This window comes from Budorcas taxicolor, chromosome 21, assembly GCF_023091745.1.
Source record: "Budorcas taxicolor isolate Tak-1 chromosome 21, Takin1.1, whole genome shotgun sequence".
In the NCBI taxonomy this organism is placed as follows: Eukaryota; Metazoa; Chordata; class Mammalia; order Artiodactyla; family Bovidae; genus Budorcas; species Budorcas taxicolor.
This window is the reverse complement of record NC_068930.1, coordinates 69510672-69530496: the sequence shown is the minus strand read 5'-3', so window position 1 is coordinate 69530496 and position 19825 is coordinate 69510672. Positions and strand designations below refer to the sequence as shown.

Genomic DNA, 19825 nt, shown 5'->3' with positions numbered 1-19825 from the left:
CTCTTCTAAACATATGTACATATGATCTACATATAAATTTATAATATTACAAAGTTGACATTCTCTACTTGAGACAGACCCAGGCTTATCAAACTGGGTCCTACTTATCAATGTCATTGTCTGCATGATCCTTAGAAAAGGGGGTGACATCACTGGTCCATTTACTTCTCAACACGCATCAGTTTTCTCAGTTTATATTATTTCTAGCCTCACCACATACATTCATGGGTGGACAAGGCATCAGTATCACCATTATTTTTTTCCATGTCATTTATTAGTTTTGTTATGGATTCAATTATATTAATAATATAGAAACCTATGAATTGAAAATTATAAGAAGAATATAATTACATATTCCTAACATCAATCCATAGGCTCACTGATGAGAAAGGAAACAGATGAGATTTTTGTGTGTTGGCCTGCAGACTTCCAAACATGTGGCATGTGAGTGACTCTTATGCCACACTGACCTGAAGTTAGGCGTCTTTCTCTCATTCTCCTCTACATTCCTTATACATTAATTCATCAATATACTAATTGAAATTAAGTAAATATACACGAATCACAGAAACACAAGCGCAAGAGCCTTCAGTATCATTCTTCTTTAGAATCATTGCCTAATTGAATATAGCTTTTCCATTAGTCACTATTGTAAAAACAGATTAAACACCATCCTGTTTCATACATTTCCAGTTTAATTGCTGGACCGTAGTTGGTCTCTTTTCTTATACTTAATACATTTTAAATTATTACAGGGAAACCCTCAACACATCACCCAAACCAAGCACAAGCTTTGATTACTACTCACAGTGGGCTTAACGCTCCTACAGTGACGCCACCATGAACTTCGAGGTTCAGCATTCTGTTTCTGAGAAGAACAAAGCAAAACACATAACAAAATCAAGACACTAAATCCATTATTGTGTGCACTCTGCCTTACATTTAGTCTATCAATTACTAATATACTAATTTGGAATGATACTTACAAATTTCCTTTTAAAAAAATGAGTAATATTGAACTGGCTATGGACCCAGAATAAGAACATCTATATTAACATGAGCCAAAGAAGAAAAGGCACTCAAACCACTTATTTTGCTTAATGGAATTCAGTATTCTCAATATATTTTAGTGGTTTTTATTGCCTTACCACATATCTTCATGCAATTAATCTTCACTTTTTAATATTTATACATTGTTTCTTAATTAATTGATCCACTTATAAGAAGAATCAAAATCCATGAAAATAATCTAAGAGAACAGTCCATTTTAGAATCCTAAAATCAGCCTATAGGATCATTTCAAAAAGAGGCAATAGACTCTACGTCTTTTTCGTAGACCTCAGATTCCAGAATGAAGTTGTCATTGTCCATGACTCATACTCCACCAACGGTCATCATCGATCCACATTTCAGCCTCTTTTTATTCACTCTCCTGTACGCTAATTCCTTATTCCTAAATAATAGTTTTTAAAACTCTACAATTCATACAAAGCCAAGGAATAGGAAACTTGAGTATTCTACGTCTGTCCTTAGAATCGTTTATCACATGATCTGTTTCATTAATTACTCTTACTCTACCCTAAATTTTAACTTAAAAAAAGGCTTGGGAATAATCTCATATTTATCATTGGCCAATAAATATGCTTTTTAAAAACCTATCAAAAGAAGACAAAAACTTTACTACTCACATGGGCCTCTATACACCAAAGGCATGGAGACAACCAGAGAGCACGTCTGTGAAAGAGCTTTTCAACCAGCTCCACTGGTCCATTCTGAGAGATACGAAGCAGAGTGGATGAGTCAATAAAAATGAGACCTTGTCTGAACTGATTTTCCTTTCCATAGTTTATTTATTTAAACCACTTTGATAGTCATTAATTTTTCATACTTTAGTTTTTTCTTAACAAAAGGAATAACCTCAAATTTAAGATTGACATAGAAAATAAAACTGACTCTAATGATCAGAAAATAAAAACTGACTCTGTGATCTTTGATCAGTTGATACCTAAGAGGCATCAGTGTTTTCAATTTCTATTAATAATAATTCTTGCCTCACCACATATCTTCACAGTTAGATAACACTTCACTCTCTTTTTATTTATCTATTCCTTTATTACTTCTTTAATACTCCTTCATCTATTTATTTACACTTCTTTAATAGTTACATTATTGATCCACTAACAATAATAAATTTAATCAAAGAACCCAGGGTAAGACTATGATCTCTATATATTTCTAGTATCTGTCTCTACAAGATCATTTCCAACAAAGGGATTTGATTAATTATGTTTTGTGTTAGACCTCAAAGTTCCAGACACACATATTATTCACCATCTACAATTCATGTGGCATCAATTATCTTCATTGCTTCATGTTGACTTTCTTTTTCTTCATTCATTTCTACATTTGTATAAAATCAATCATTAATTCATTAGTAATAATAAAATGAAAAAAAAGTCACACCATCCAAGAATAAGATCCCTGAATATCTCCAATATCTATCTATAGAAATATTTCACACATGAACTGATGCTCTTTCATTAACCAATGTCAATGGGGCACAATACTAATTTAAAAATATGTTTCACAGCATATTTATCATTGGCCATAACTTCTTTATTTAATACTTCAAATAATTCAAGGAATACATTTAAACACGTGACCCAATCTAAGGTGACAAACTTGACCATCATTCAACTTTTTCTCTTTCTAATCCAGAGGCAATAGGACAATCCTGATCACAGCAAAAGCTGAAATCAGCTGGAGCATCATTTCTGCATATTACCAAGCAGACTCCGGTGATATAAATTTGAGATATTCTATCCATTGAGCCCTACTTTCCACAATTCATACACAGTCACTTAGGTATTTATTAATTTATAAAAAAATGCATAATATACTTGATTCATCACTCATTTTAATTCATATTGATGTCATTTCTCTTTACTACACATTTAAGTAAAGAACAATACTTAACACATTTGTAGTCACTCATTCATTTTTATTCATTTATGTACTTTTTGATTCTGTCAGTAATATTGTTATAATAATTTAAAAAACTTTAATTTAAAAAATTAAAATTAATTAAAAATTAAATTTTTAAATTTTAAAAAAATTATTATAACAATATTACTGACAGAATCAAAAAGCATATAAATGAATAAAAATGAATGTTTGTTTGTTAAGGGAAACACAATTAAGTATTACTATATATATTAATTTATAGTAATATTTAATTGTGTTTCCCTTAACAAAACAAACATCCAACTTGCAACAGACTCGGATCAATAATGGGCTACTACATATCAATGTCTATATCATCTTTACTCAAAAACGCATAATATACTTGATTCATCAGGTATTCATTTTAATTCATATTAATGTCATTTCTCTTTACTACACATTTAAGTAGAGAACAATACTTAACCCATTTTTAGTCATTCATTCATTTTTATTCATTTATATACTTTTTGATTTGGTCAGTAATATTGTTATAATAATTTTTTTAAAAACTTCATGACCCACGAAGAATAAAACAAGGTCCCTACATATTCCCGACATCTGCCTATAGGGATACTCCCAACTAAGGAAATGAACTAGATTTCTTTCGCTGGACCTCAGAGTTTCAGACACACAGTATTCATTGTATACAACTCATATGCCATCAGTCATCATCACTGGTCCAACCTTCAGAGCCTTTTTCTTCATTCTGATCTACCCTTGTTTCCCGATCACTTTACTAATTCATTAATAATAATGAAATAAGTATCTATGAAGCAAAAAACTGAAGGGCAACTCCTTCAATATGACTAACTTGTGCCTGAAGAATATTTTGGCTCATGGAATATATTTATTTCAATAATCAACTTCATTGCAGCAAATATTGACTAATCAACTTTATTCTCATCTGTATAAGTTCATTAGTTACCTCATTATTACTAATGCTAATTATATTTCAAACTTTTCATAATACAGTGAATACAGAGAGAGAAAAAAGCTTTCAAAGACACAAATTTGCTTACTGCATTACTCACCTCGGTCTACAGTGTGTATGACCGTGGGAGATGCCGAAATCTGCTAATAGGCATCCATTCTGAGGAGTAAAAAGCAGAGGAAGTGATAGAAAAAAATTGAGACTATCTGTATATTGGTTCTTATTTTCTTCATTTCATTTACTCAGTCACAAAGGTATTTACATTTTCCATGGTTTACATATCTGTGAGCATAAACAGAAATATAATGATACGATCCTTAGACAAAGAGCTAATTCCTTTGGTCCATATATTTCTTTATGTGCATCAGTTTCTCTAATTTAGATTAATATTATTTCTGGCCCCACGAAATACACTATGGTCGATAAGGCTTCATTCTTGTTTTTAGTTATATTTTGTTTATTGGTTCTATCATTGATCAATTTATATTAATAATATAGAAATTCATGAATCCAAAATTAGAATAATAATATTGTTGTTTACTCCTATCACTGATCCAGAGAATAATTTGCAACAGAGGAGAGAGATTTTGTTTTGTGTTGAACACAAAGTATTTACCATGGTATTACCAGATATAATTCACACGCCATCAGACATCATCATTGATCCAGGTTTGGAGCTCTTTTTCTTCCTCCCATCTACGTCTGTTTAGTGATTAGTTCATTAATTTACTAATCATAATTAAATAAATATCTGAGTCACAAAAGCTCAGGGATAAGAGCCTTCAGTAGCTTCCTCATTTTTCTTTACAATCACTGCTTAATTGAGTATACTTCTTTCATTAATCACCCTCATTATTCTAAAGATAGATTAATCAACCCAGTGTTTCATACATTTCCAATTTAATCACTGGACCATGGTTAGTATTTTTTTATCCTGAATATATTTTTCAATATTTCAAAGAATAAACTAAACAAACCACCCAAAGTAAAATCAGAACACTCTTATATTGGTTTCCAAGTACAGGCAAATTTAGAGACTGTTGACCAAGGCGTATGCTTAAATCAGTCGGAATGTGTCCATTCCAAAACATGATTGAGATGCTTTCTCTATTAATCTTTGGATCTACATTTCACTATTCAGTGATTATGCTATATATTACCAGGGTTAATATATAACTCTTTGCTAAGAAAATAAACCACACTGAACATTCTACTAATGCAGAATAAATACTGGCCATTATTTATATTATCTACAACATCTAGCTGGAGGAAACGTGCTTGAAGCATTTATTTTTTAACTAACTTACTGTTTATTTATTAATATTATCTCTAGCCTTACACGCTCAGTCGCTCAGTTGTGTCCGATTCTTTGCGACCCCATGAACTTTAGCCCACCAGGCTTCTCTGTCCATGGCATTTTCCAGGCAAGAATACTGGAGCGGGTTTGCCATTTCCTGAGTGGGTTGCCATTCGCTACTGCAGGGGATCTTCCTGAACCAGGGATCAAACTCACATCTCTTGTGTCTCCTGCATTGGTAGGCAGATTCTGTTTGACTATACCACCCAGGCAGGCCTTCTAGCCTTACATTTATAATAAAGCAGTTGTTATAAAATACATATCTATGATGGAAAACAAAACCTTCAAGTATCTCTAACAACTTTCCATAGACTCATTTGTTTTTCTTCTGAATTTACATTTTGCTGATTATGTATACGGTTGCAAATACTGATAAATCAATATAATGGTTCATGTCAATTCCAAATGTATTAGGGGGCCATGGTTGGCCTTTTACAATTATATTGTTATTTTTTAATATTATAGTTAACATCCTAAACAAATCACCACAAGAAATAAGACTATAACTTTGACTCTTACCTAGAGCTCCTGACCAGGAAAGATCTTTAAATTAGTTTGGCACACCCACCCTGAGTACAAAGCAGAGAAAATGAAAAGAACTAAGATATCATGTTCATTAATCCATGCATTTCATCTTTCATTACACCAGTAGCTTAGGTATTTATTTATTAGGGTTAATATTTACTGACGTTTCCCTGAAGAAAGTGAACATCAAGCTTAACACTGAGCCAGGATAGGAAGAGTAATTATTACGTGTACTTTCTATAGCATCATTAGCCAAAGACATGACTTTCTGAACTGAACCAGTCTTTCTAACATTTATTTACAGATTCTCTTACTTCCTGGGACATTACTAGAGTTGGACCATGCTTCAAACTCTTTATTTATTTGTATACAGTTGACCCTTGAACAGCACAAGTTTAAATTCTCTGGGTCCATTTATACACAAATTTTTTTCAATAAATACAGTACTTATGTTTTTCTTTTAGGGATCTTGAAATTGACTAAGTGTGGGGAAACTTTGTGTTTGATTAGAGATCACAATATGTGCTATGAAAAGAATCAGGGTTTGATTTTATCTAAACTATTTCAGACCCCTGTCCTTGAGTGAGTCATTTAACAGTTCCTTTGATTTTCAAGCACAGATAGCCTTATGTGACAAAACTATGTCTTTATAGAGGGAGGCTTAAATCAACTGTGATTCAAATTAAAATTGATAATACATTGTACATTAATTAATTGAGTAATTAACTGTGAAAATAAATAAAATGGTCTTCCTTTTTTCCTTCTTAATTGACCACAGATGTACTGAATTGGCCTACATAAGACCTCCATTCATTTAATTTGTACTTGTAGCCATTTATCCCTTCCAATAATAGAGTTAACACCCATGACAAACCACGAAACCAGAAGCAATTACTTTGACTGTTACTTACATAAGTTTCTACAGTCCTTAATTGAATCATTGAGCATCCATTCTGTAGAGTACAAAGCAAATATTAAAATAGACAGATAAGACAGGCAGGTAGAAAAATAAGGCAACCTAGATTCAGGTTTTTTTAGTTAAATTCAAGTCAACTAAACAAGTGATGAGGAATAAACACTAGTACTTATTGTTTATTAAAACTCTGAATGACATAATGATTGATTGAACCAAGTATTAAATTTAATGAATATAATGAGCACCTCTGAAACTAACATCAGACAGAAGAACAAGCACTGTGACTATTACGCGGCTGTGTGCATGTTGCTAAGTCGTGTCACAGCCCCATGGACTGTAGCCCACCAGGCTCCTCTGTCTATGGAATTCTCCAGACAAGAATACTGGAGTGGGTTGCCATTTCCTTTTCCAGGTGATCTTCCCGATGCAGGGATTAAACCCAGGTCTCCTGCATTGCAGGCAGATTCTTTACAGTCTAACCAACGGGGGAAGCCCATGAGCTAAAACACCTTTCCAAATGAAACTTGTGTGGAAAGAATTCAGGTAATCTCAATCTTAGATTCAAGCACATTCTCAGCGATTGTCCATGCCTCTTTCACCTTCATAAATGTATGTATGTATATAACTACACATCGAGCCATTTTATCTTACATTTCTTAAAGAAACTACACCAACAACAAGGAAGAGAAATACTCTCTAAATATAATGACCATTCCAAAACTTAAGAGCCTAGCTCCGGTTCCTTTATCTAGATAGCAATTGTTAGTAGTGGATTAATCACTCTCCTTGTTTCATAACAAATGGTTCAAGAAACTGATTAAAATATTAACTTATTACTTGATACATTTATAATAGTAACATTAATATTTGTGACAATATGCTCATCAGGCACAGGAAAAAGATTAGATAATTTTTTTAATTAAAAAGTAGCAAAGATCATTCGATTAATCATAACTGGTCATGTGACATATTCTTAACATAGATCCCTGTATAAAGCCTTCTCTCTATTAGGTAGGTAGTTAATCAATAATTAAGTAAAAGCTTTGTCCTTCTCTTAATAAAACAAAAACCAACAAACCAGCCCAGAAATATAGCATGAGCTCTTACATCCACTTATGGAAATGTTCTTTACCCAAAGTGGTAAGCTTTAGTCAATTTATTTTACTGGAACCCAGTGCGTAAGAAATGTATTAATAATGATTTTTATATTACATATATTATACTCTGTCATATTTGAACCAGGAATAAACCATTTTGTCCTTATTCATTTATACTTTCTTGATTTATTCATGCATTGATTTACTGAAAATACAATACTAAGAAGCCCAAACACAAGAACAAACTCTTGAATATTTTTAAATCCTTGAGCAAGCTCATTTCCTATAGAGATAACAAAGAGAAATGAATCTTTTTACAATGGACCTCAGAGTTACAGGGTTTAATCAAAGTCCTTGACTTCAGACACCCCAGGGTACTCATCATCGATCCAGGCTAAATAATCTTTTACTTCATTTATACCTTTATTTATTGATCCATTCACTGATCCACCAACAGAAATAACATCAATGTCCATGAATAGAAAAAAATGCCAAGAACAAGATCCTTAGATATGACCAAGATCTGTATGCAGGCTCTTTTCCCATAAACTAGATCTTTCTCAACAGACGCAGCCTCTTTTCTAGTGGCTCTCATTGAGGAATGTATGGATCAGTGAACACCCCTGCTTCACATGCACCTTACTCCAGCTCTCGTGCACTTTCCTAATCTAAATAATTCAATGAAGTCTAATGAAAAATTCACTCCAAAATCTTATGACAACATCTTTTGACTATTACTATTATATTTGAGTCATTAGGATCCTTACCCACAAAGGAACCGCCAAGATCTTCCTCAGAGAAGACTGATTGAAGCAGCCAGTCTTCATTCTGTGGGGTCAAACGCCAATGTTCAAAAGAAGGAACAGTCCAGATGTAGACAGATTGAAAGGATATTAGCTGTGTGACACTAGGTTAATCATGAAGTCAACTCAAGTCTCATTTTCATCTTTGACCCATGAGGAGCACTCATTCTTACTACTTGGTTTAACTAATACTTTCAGATACTCCAATGAGCACAGTTGAGTTCATCGCTCAAAAAGAAAAATTGCTACTACTGCTCATACCTGTCTATAGACCCATACCCACATAAGTAAAAGCCTAGATAATCCTTTTAATGGACTCAATTTGCAGAGAAATGGATGAATTTAGAATTTATCATTCATGGCATATTCTCACCAAAGTCTATGCTTGACCTTACTCACACATTAATTCAACTGTTCACTGTTGTATATATTCAGGCATGGAATTATTCATGGAATATGTGATCATATGCTCAAATATGCAAACACACAAAGAAAATGACAGAAATCCAGAATGGAAACAACCTAAAATAGAACTGATTTTCATGTGCCCGTCTACATGTTCATACTAAACTAGGAAGAGAGAATCAGTGGTATACATAAAGATGAGTCAGTATTCTTCTTTCTTACTGAGCCATGTTTGCCTCCTTTTAAACTATTGCCTGTGATTAGAACTTCATCTATTTATATGTAAGAACACATCAATATTCAGGAACTAACATTAGATAAGAAACTTGAATAATCTTTATTATCTCCATATGTCTATTTCAATGCCCATAGAGATTTAAAATCTACGTGGCTTTGTTGTTTTTAATGAATGAATGAATGATGTCGCTCAGTCGTGTCCGACTGTTTGCGACCCCATAGACTGTAGCCTACCAGGCTCCTCTGTCCATGGGATTTTCCAGGCAATAGTGCTGGAGTGGATTGCCATTTCCTTCTCCAGGGGATCTTCCCAACCCAGGGCTTGAACCCGGGTCTCCCACATTGTAGACAGAAGCTTTACCGTCTGAGACACCAGGGGAGTCCTATAAAACTCAGTGAAGACTTGGATTAACAATAACCATTTTCATAAGGCATATTCTGAAGATGAGCTATGTTCATCCTTTTCTCAATTAGATAATTACTTAATCAGCATTTATTTATGTAATTTTCCCTTCTCTAAATAAAGCAACCAACTAGCACCCCACCTACATCAAGCAATGCTACTGAACCTGATGCACGTCTGCATACATGCTCCTTTGGGAAAAAGACTCATACTTTACGAATATATTTCACTAAAATTCAGGGCTGTGTGCTGTGCTCAGTCACTCAGTGGTGTCCGACTCTGTGTGACCCATGGACGGCAGCCCACCAGGCTCCCCCGTCCCTGGGATTCTCCAGGCAAGAACACTGGAGTGGGTTGCCATGTCCTTCTCCGTTCAGTGCTATAGAAATGTATAATAATAATCCATGTTTGTTACATACTCACATAACTGGTCCATGCTCAGCTTTCTTTATATTTACCCATCTTTATATTTCTTCATTTACTCATATATTCATTTACTTGTAAAAATCAATCTGTCTCCAGAAGACGTCTGTGATCCAGATATCTGAATATTCTGAACTTCTGCTGTATACTTATTTCCATAAAGGAAAAAAAAAAAAGAAGGCCACTTGTAAATGATGGACCTCAGAGTTAGATATCACTTTAATCAAAATGTTTGATTCAGACACCCTCCAATCTCATCACTGGTCCAGGCTTAGCACTCTCTTTTTCTTTGTTAATTTAGACCTCCATTATCCCATGAGTCACAAACTCCCAGAACGGGATCCTTGATGTAACTCTGATCATTGCCTCTAGGCTGATTTCTGACAGAGTTTGCAGACTAGATACAAGTGTAACCTTGCATCATACCAGGACCATCACAAAAAAGGAGCTATAACTGGGCCATACACATTTAATTCAATTGATTTTAAATGTGATGTAATGACCATCCGAAAACCACAATGTACCCTACATCTGGAACACACACAATAAGTTGCCCCTTCTAGGAGTTTCCTCTAAATAATTAATAGGCTGGGTCTCTAATAATATTGAAATATTAAACCAACTGTGGTGCCGAAATAATATGGAATAGATAACAGTTTTGAAAATGTTAATTGAATGCATTCCCATCTCTTTTTAAGATGAATCTCAGAGGTACTGAAACGTGTTAATTCTGCTCCTTGGCCTGTAACACCTTCTCCCTATTGGTCATACTTGGTGTTCTTAGATTTGGTTTTATGCATACAGCCTTTTATTCTATTGAGCTACTTCAGTGGCCACACATGAATAAACCATACAAACCAAGAAAAGAAACTTTTGTTACTTACATTGCTCCTTACCCACAGAAGTAATAGCCAACATCCTCATCATTGGACAATAACTCAATTCAATGTGGAGTGTTCAATCAGACAGAAAAAAACAGATTTCTTTTAAAGAACGAAAAGTGTAAACTTGGATTTTTAAAACAGGAGTTCGTTCTACATTACTAGATTAATCAGAAATCTTGGTTTCTGCCACATTTTCCTCAGTCAATCCAACAGAGGAATCCTTTGCATCTACTGACTTACTTTTTAGTGTGACATAAACTGGTGAAGACTTTCAAAATGTTTTTATGAAGACCTTTTAATCCATCACCCAACATATGACTTATATTATTAAAATCTGTCTATATATCCCTACCAAAACAGAAAGGCCAGATAACTTTTTAATGGGGGAGATTTTGATGAATTTAAATTCTTCTAAAAAACAATTTGACTATATCATACACTTTAACTCATTAATTATTAATTAATTAATTATTAAATAGCTCTAATAAATGGATGGAAAATCCCATGGACAGAGGAGCCTAGTGGGCAATAGATCACAGAGTCACAAAGAGTTGGACACAACTGAGCACCTGAACAACACCAAATAGCTCTAAAGACAACTTCACTCCCCAGACCTTTTTTAAACAGTAAAATGCGTACAGATAGAGTCATCTGCTACTCAACACAAAATGTTACTACATTCAAGTTTCCTCACTGATGACATTTTCTCCAACAATGGAAATATTCTCTATTAGCACTGCCCATTATGCATAGTACAATATATTAAAGAGATAACTGACAAACACATACTATATAGCATAGGGAATTCTACTCAGTATTACTTAATAACCTGTATAGGCAAAGAATCTTAAAAACTGAAATATATACACACAAAATTAATTTACTTTGCTATACACTTGAAACTAACACAGCACTGTAAACCAAATGAAAGTTTTAGTGAAAGTCGCTCAGTCGTGTCTGAGTCTTTGAGACCCCAAGGACTATACAGTCCATGAAATTCTCCAGGCCAGAATACTGGCAGGGGTAGCCTTTCCCTCTCCAGGGGATCTTCCCAACCTAGGGATCAAACCCAGGTTTCCTGCATTGCAGGCGGATTCTTTACCAGCTGAACTAGAAGGGAGGCCCAAGATTACTCGAGTGGGTAGCCTATCCCTTTTCCAGTGGATCTTCCCAACCCAGGAGTCAAACCGGGGTCTCCTGCATTGCAGGCAGATTCTTTATCAATTGAGCTTTCAGGGAAGCCCTCATAAATCAACTATACTCCAGTTTTAAAAAATGGCAGGCACTGGCCACATAGTGTTACTAAGAAACTAAATTTTTATTTCTGACTATTTGAATTTAAAAGTTAATAGCAAGATATGTTTAGAGAGTAGGGTGTATATTATCCTTCCCTGAAGAAGGAGGGGCTTGGATCTTTTTTTTTAAGTGGACTTCCAGGGAGTAAAACAAGATTAGCTGAGCTCCTTCACATATTACATGTGTTCCTCACTGGCCCTCAGTTTTTACTCTTTTAAATAATACAGATATGAAATTATGCTTTGACTCACTTGTAATAATGGCACCAATATTGGTGAAACCTAAAGACACTTAACAAACATACTGAGAGACACTAAATCTATCCATCTGCTTACCACAAAAATCTTCAACATGCATCTACTTGATTAAAATTAAATATCAGTGAACACAAGAGGATTCACAACTCTCATGCTGAAACATTTTCCACGTTTCAATAACTATCTAATCACTTGTATCTTATTTTTCACTATTGATTATATTAAACTACTATTTATCAAAATATTTTATACTGTTTATAATGATTTGTTATATTACTATTGATCATATCTATTATATTAAGTATTATTATAATAAATTATATGAACATTTTAAAAATAAGACATATGGCCAGAAGCTCACCACCAAGAACACTGATATTCACATATGTCTATCTACACTTTCTCAAAGGAGGAGCACCCTTAGTCTAACTTACTGAACTCCACTTTTCAGAAATGTATTAACAATAATTTTTGGTTCATAAGCTCCTTCCACAGCTGGATAAGGGGTAGCTCTCCTCTTTATTTCTACTTCATTTATTCATGCATCAATTTACTTATAATAATACCATCCATATTCATGAACAACAAAAGGTCAAGAACACAATCCTTGAATATTTCTGACTTCCTTTATAAGCACATTTCCCAAAGACACAATGGACCTCAGAGTTACAAACTGGGTTTAATCAAAATGGTATTCAGATGCCCCACGCATACTCATCATCGATCCAGACTTGGTATTCTGTGCCTTTGTTTGATATGTTGTTCTTGACATATTCATTGATTCACTGATAATAATAGAATGTTCATGAATTAGGAAAATAAAACCAAGACGCTTAAAGATATGAATATGTTTGTGAAAGTTCACTTCCCACAGAGCTAGAGAAATAGCTTTTTGTGCAATGCAGCCCAGCATTGAAAATATGAATTAATCCATTTCCTTGTATCGTATCAGTTCCATGTTAGCCATTGGTCCATGCTTAGATTTCTTGCATCCATATTTTAAAAATAGGACAATGAACTTTCATTTTCTACCATGATTAAGAAAAAGGCAAAATTTTTCATTTTCGTATATTCCCCTCCTTGATGGGTTCATAGTCTATAACAATATCAATAGCGTTTATATCCCTTGTGGTATGAAAATTAAAATTGAAAAAAAATTTAAATTTAAATTTGAGTTAGAGAAATTAAGTGGAACACTAAGACTCTTCAAAGTCCCTTGGACAGCAAGGAGATCAAACCAGTCAATTCTAAAGGAAATTAGTCCTGAATATTCATTGGAAGGACTGACGCTGAAGCTGAAACTCCAATACCTTGGCCTCCTGATGCGAAGAGCTGACTCATTGGAGAAGACCCTGATGCTGGGAAAGATTGAGGGCAGGAGAAAAAGGGGACAACAGAGGATGAGATGGTTGGATGGCATCACCGACTCAATGGACATGAGTTTGAGCAAGCTGGGGAGATGGTGATGGACAGGGAAACCCGGCCTTATGCAGTCCACGGGATCACAAAGAGTCGAACACAACTGAAGGACTGAAGTGAACTGAAACTTTTCAGAAAATGAGTGAAATGCTTTTCATCCTTTTGTCCTAATAAATTCAGTCACGCTGAAATGGATTAATCGTAACTCAAATTCCTAACGTATTTTAATCATTTACCAATGCATGTCCACGTTAGAATTGTTGATGTCTGTAGCCATTTATTCCTTAATATCTCAGTGGATACCCATGACCAAGCCCCCAACAGAACATGAATTTTATTACTTATATTGATCTCTTCTCTCTTTATCTAAGAGGTAAAAGTCAAGATCTTCGCCATGAGTGAATAATCAAATCTGGCAAAACGCTTGCTCTGAGCAGTTAAAAGCAAATTTTAAAAAGAATCAATCTACAATTATCCACTTTAAATGATCACTAATTAGGTAACCATAATCCTGGACTTGCATCTTATTTTCAACATTTGGAAAGAGCTCTACTTTATATATATTAACTTGTGCAATCTTTTATTTTATAAAATATGATGGCTACCACTGAATCTAGCAGTAAACACCAGAAAAATAACTATAACTATTAAGAATATGTCTCTCTATATATTACCCATGATGGGCTGAGACCATCTTTTTCACTGAACTTTAATTGTGTGGAACTGGATCCATAGGAGAGGCAACTCATGGCACAATCTCACCAAGGGTCCAAGCTTGACTTACTTAATAAATTTATTAATTTGCTCACTAATTCCTTTATTTAATTACTCATGGAATAATAAGACCATTTCTTTATTTTTCTAAAAGAATTCCAAAAAGTTTAAATAACCATCAAAACAGAACTGAAACACTATTATTTATCAAAGTCTGTGTGTACCACTGGAAAAGCCTAGTGTTTTATCTTCCCATGGACAACAGCTGTGTAAAACATGATGAATTAGGATCTTTCCATCCAATTGCATGCCTTCCACTGATGTACTATTGGCTGACTTTTTGAAAAAGTGACTGAGATACAGATGTATACATTTGATCACTTATAATTATACTTCAATATCTGTGACCCACGTACATTGGATAAGGACCTTAGATAATATTTACATTTGTCCTCATGTCATCAGTCAAAAGAATAGCAAACTGGTTCTTTTACTGTTTGTTTGTATGCAACATAAAATTGCATAAAAAATGAATTAAACACAAATGTGGTTGAATAAAACAGTCTCATCATTGTTCCATGCTCTCCCTCCCAATTACCCAGTTTATTCAATAAACTATTTATGTAAATGTATTTCTCTTTCCTTAGTAAAATGATTGATTGGCAACATGCCTCCACACAAAACAAAAACATTCAGTTTTGTGTGCAAATGACCATCTGCTCCTTACAAAAATGACAAGAGCCTTGACTATTAAGAATCTAAAAAAACTGTTTTCAGAATTATCGGTTTCATTACATACCTTACAAAGCTGGACGCATATATCTCTTATTCCTTGGTCACTGCCATATTTTCATTCATAGGCTAAATTTATTTTAATAAAGCTATTCATACCCTAAACCAAAAAGCCTGAGAAGAAGGTGTGGTAGGTTCATTTCCCACAAAGAAAATAATGAGATGCCGCTCTGTTATGGACCTCAGAGTTGCAGATGGGCTTAATCACAGTTCTTGCTTGAGAAACCCCATGAGATTCATCACTGATCCCTGTTAGGAAATTTCTTTTCATGTATTGATTAATTTTCTGAGACACACACACACACGAAACACAATCACAAAATTCCAAAAATCAGATTCTTAAACTTTAGGCTCTCGCCCTATAGAGCTAATAAAACAACATTTCTTCTGTAATGGAACTGAAAGCTACACATGTGGATGGTTCAAAAATCCCTGCTTTCTATCAAACCCACATTCAGCATTGTTTCCTATGTGGCCCTCTCTGATTTAATTCATTCGTATGTCAAAGATGGTTCCATGAAAACATAATGAAACTACCATCAGCAATCATCTCTAGGCTGCTGGCAAAGTTATCAGCCCCTGAACCCACATGCAGATGGTGAAAGCAACCGTGGAGAAAAGAGAAGATAATACTAAATTAAATCACTACTATCTTCTTCTAAAGTGACCTCAGTTGTACTGATTTTGCTTAAACACAATTTGGGGTTCGTGACACATCCCCATCACTGGTCCATACTGGAAGTGTTTTATGTATTTCGTGTATGTAGTACATAATTCTTACTTTGGAATTCTTCAGCTGACCCTCATGAATAGACTATTCAAACAAAGAATGTGAACCAAGGGACTTACTTATATTAGACTTTATGCTGCTTGCTCACGAAAAAAATTCTTTATTAAGTGATTAAATCAGCTGTCCTATGTTCACTCTGGGGAGGAAAACAGCTGATTTAGAATAGATTTTGATTTTATTTTTTTAATGATTGTTAGTCAGGCAGAACTAGATAACAATAAACTTTGGCTCAAAATCAATTTTTTACTAATCCAGGATTGAATTTTTAGTTATGAATAATATAATAAACATTATTCAGTCCACCACCAAGCCCCAGATTGAGATCTGTAGGTGATGGACAGGGAAGCCTAGTGTGTTGCAGTCCATGGGGTCGCAAAGTGACAGACATAGCTGAGTGACTGAACTGAATGATTACAAATACCCATCTGTTAAGTACATGGTTAGTAAGGCCACTCGGTCTTGTCTGACTCTTTGCAATCTATCCACTGTAGCCCGCCAGGCTCCTCTGTCCATGGGATTCTCCAGGCAAGAATACTGGAGTGGGTAGCCATGCCCTTCTCCAGGGGATCTTCCTGACCCAGGGACTGAACCTAGGTATTCTGCATTGCAGGTGGATTCTTTACCATCTGAGACACCAGGGAAGCCTCTAAGTTATGGTTACTTGAAAAATATGATGGATACCACTGAACCTAGTAGTAAACACCAGAAAAATAACTATAACTATTTTTATAGTTATAGGCAAACACCTTTTCCTTTCTTTAAGGAAAAAAAACAACAGACAGCATTGTACCCAAACTCAAATCTTTTGACCACAGACACTCATACATTCCATGTGAAAGAGGATTACAAATTCGACCTGTCCATTTTACTTCAAGATTTTATTAGTATTAACACTTATTTTATTCCATTCTACTAACTGTTCCAGGAGCAGGTCTCTTCCTATTTCAGATTCATCTGCTGATTCACTTTCAATAATATAATCCACATCCATGAACCACAAAAGCCCAAGAAAAACCACATTGTCTTTTCCCATCTTCTCCTACTACTTAATTTCTACAAAGAATATTGACTGATTCTCTGTACAGAATGGACCTCGGAGTTACACAGAAGGCACACTCAGTGTTATTAATTCATTCACTTCCACCAATAGCCATCACTGGTCCAGGCCTAACTTTCTATTTCTTAATCCACATATCCCTTCCTGAACTAATTCATTCGTTCACAGATTCACGAACAATAATTACACAATCAATAATCTGCAGTGACACAAAAGTAAGAACAAAGGCTTGAACACAACCAAGGTCTGTTCGTGGCCCTGTTAACGTAGCGTGAATAGACTCAATCACTTTTCACAATAAGGCTCTGTTTTTGCACATAGGGGTTAATCTGCACACTTCCTTCCTATCAGTCGCTTCCTTGAGATCAGTGCCCACCTGCTCCTTTTCCACTTGATTTGTCATGATATTAAAGCTGGTGATCAATAGGAACAGCCCTATGATCTTAGCCCACAACTAACAAAAAAGACATTTGCCGTCCTCCAAAGTACTCCAGCCTCAAACAGTTAACAACTGAATCTTAATCAATTAAGAAATGGATTTAGCAAATGTGGCCAGAATATTAAGTAGGAAGTTAATATAATACTGCTCTGAAAATATGTGAAATTCCTTGCATCCCTTTAGTAATGAATGATCCCTAGTGGGGCTGAGTTGAATTAATCATAAATGTTAATTTATGACACATTCCAATCATGGGCTCATAATTGGCATTCCTTAATTTCATGTGCTATTTGACTATTTATTTTATTGAAATAATTCAGTGGGATCCCATTAATAATCCCCATCGGAGCTTAGAACACCAACACTGATATTTCCTTATTTCAGTCTTTAAGCTCCTTAGTCCCAGAAGTAATAGCCGGGGTCTTCACCATTAAAGCTGATTAAGTCAGCTGTGTGGTGTTCATTTTATAAAGGGGGAAAAAAAAGTCTATTATTAACAACTCTAAAAATAGAGTTAGCTTTTCTAAAATTGATATTTGTAGGGAGGACTAGATTAATCATAAACTCACTTTATATCATATTCTCATCATTTTCCTAAGAAGGGTACTCTTTCATTTACGTAAGTTTGGCTATCAAATAATATGATAACCACTGAATTCACTGCTCAACAAACTACCATCAGAGACATCTTACTTTACCTGCTACTTACACGGGAAGAGCCCAGGATCACCTTATTGGACTTAACTTCTATGGAATTGGACGTATTTTGTTCCATCAGACAATCTCACCTATTCACCACTATGTGGATTTAGGGATTCATTCACTTACTGATTTATTGTGTTATTCAGGGAATAATACTATCATACCTTTATTTTTCTAAAGAGAGCTCAAAATGGTTAGACACCAACCCGGAATCAAGTCACTGGGCCACAGAGAGGCTCAAGCATGTCTTTCAAAAAGTAGACGAGCTTAGAATTTTCCCTAGAATATCTAACTCAGAAGACAAGACGGATCAGTATCCTGATACCAAAACATGGGTTCAAATTGGTATGTAGTTTGCTGACTTCTTTTAAAAAGAAGATCAAGATATAAAATTATAACCTCTTCTTCTTATACAGATATATCAATATCTGTGATCTTATCCACTAGACAAGACCACTGAACAAAATTTTTGTCTATATAGCCATTGCCATTGAGGAGAAAAGACTTGTTTCAGTTTTATTCTTTTAATAAAAATCAATGAAAAAACGGATTGGGTTAATTAGAAGTGTTGTCTTACAAAACAGTCTCACCACCGGTCTCTGTCTCTTAATTAAATGTGGTTACTTGAACAAGAATTTATACAAGTTAATGCATTTTCATTTCCTTAATGCCACAACCACCCAGAAATGTAGCACCAACACGGAACAAAAACTGTTATATACAGATGACCATATATATATACACTTCTTTCCAGAACAGTAAGGTCCTTTACTGTTAATGTACAGTAAACAGTCTCAGTTAGATTTTAATAATAATCCATGTTTTATTATATTCCTTAATAATAGGTACATGATATATTTTTTTAATTTATTGACATATTTTTTAATCTATGGGTCGATATTATAATAAAAATACAATCCATCCCCAAGAACCACAAAAGTACAAATGCAAGGTACCAAGCACTCTTGTCCCACAGAGGGAATAATTTAGCCACGTGTCTTTATGATGGACCTCAGAATCACTTACGGGTTTAATCAAAACTCCTGTTTCAGATACCCCATGGAACTCATCATCGATCCAGACACGTTTTTCTTTCTGTATTTACTTCTTAATTGATCCATGAATAACAACACAATTATAAAAGTCCAGGAACAAAATCTCCTTTTATAATGGACCTTGGAGAACATGCGTGATCAGTGAACATAATTCATACAAAATTCATATTCAACATTGATCATTTTGGGTGCTTCTTCTATTTAATTGCCCATGTTCTAAAGAGGGTTCAGTGAAAGGGGTGGTGAAGCCAGCATCTTTAATCACTTCTCAAACACAGGGTCTTCCATGGGCTTGTGGAGGGCCACACGTTATTAGCCAG

The 19825-nt window shown here is 34.6% G+C and overlaps 9 non-coding genes across 9 annotated transcripts; all 9 read right to left on the bottom strand.

Moving 5' to 3' along the window:
* Positions 1-1332: 1332 nt before the first annotated feature.
* On the bottom strand, positions 1333-1405 carry LOC128067102 (small nucleolar RNA SNORD113/SNORD114 family). Its single transcript, XR_008201313.1, has one exon. It is a non-coding gene; the product is annotated as a small nucleolar RNA SNORD113/SNORD114 family (small nucleolar RNA).
* An 890-nt stretch (positions 1406-2295) lies between these two features.
* LOC128067115 (small nucleolar RNA SNORD113/SNORD114 family) lies at positions 2296-2372 on the bottom strand. Its single transcript, XR_008201326.1, has one exon. It is a non-coding gene; the product is annotated as a small nucleolar RNA SNORD113/SNORD114 family (small nucleolar RNA).
* A 1238-nt stretch (positions 2373-3610) lies between these two features.
* On the bottom strand, positions 3611-3685 carry LOC128067088 (small nucleolar RNA SNORD113/SNORD114 family). Its single transcript, XR_008201300.1, has one exon. It is a non-coding gene; the product is annotated as a small nucleolar RNA SNORD113/SNORD114 family (small nucleolar RNA).
* Positions 3686-8148: 4463 nt separating this feature from the next.
* Positions 8149-8221, bottom strand: LOC128067107 (small nucleolar RNA SNORD113/SNORD114 family). The gene has a single exon (XR_008201318.1). It is a non-coding gene; the product is annotated as a small nucleolar RNA SNORD113/SNORD114 family (small nucleolar RNA).
* Positions 8222-10294: 2073 nt separating this feature from the next.
* LOC128067104 (small nucleolar RNA SNORD113/SNORD114 family) lies at positions 10295-10368 on the bottom strand. The gene has a single exon (XR_008201315.1). It is a non-coding gene; the product is annotated as a small nucleolar RNA SNORD113/SNORD114 family (small nucleolar RNA).
* Positions 10369-13190: 2822 nt separating this feature from the next.
* Positions 13191-13265, bottom strand: LOC128067110 (small nucleolar RNA SNORD113/SNORD114 family). The gene has a single exon (XR_008201321.1). It is a non-coding gene; the product is annotated as a small nucleolar RNA SNORD113/SNORD114 family (small nucleolar RNA).
* Positions 13266-15637: 2372 nt separating this feature from the next.
* On the bottom strand, positions 15638-15712 carry LOC128067121 (small nucleolar RNA SNORD113/SNORD114 family). The gene has a single exon (XR_008201330.1). It is a non-coding gene; the product is annotated as a small nucleolar RNA SNORD113/SNORD114 family (small nucleolar RNA).
* A 1626-nt stretch (positions 15713-17338) lies between these two features.
* On the bottom strand, positions 17339-17416 carry LOC128067114 (small nucleolar RNA SNORD113/SNORD114 family). Its single transcript, XR_008201325.1, has one exon. It is a non-coding gene; the product is annotated as a small nucleolar RNA SNORD113/SNORD114 family (small nucleolar RNA).
* Positions 17417-19455: 2039 nt separating this feature from the next.
* LOC128067118 (small nucleolar RNA SNORD113/SNORD114 family) lies at positions 19456-19530 on the bottom strand. The gene has a single exon (XR_008201327.1). It is a non-coding gene; the product is annotated as a small nucleolar RNA SNORD113/SNORD114 family (small nucleolar RNA).
* Positions 19531-19825: the final 295 nt, after the last annotated feature.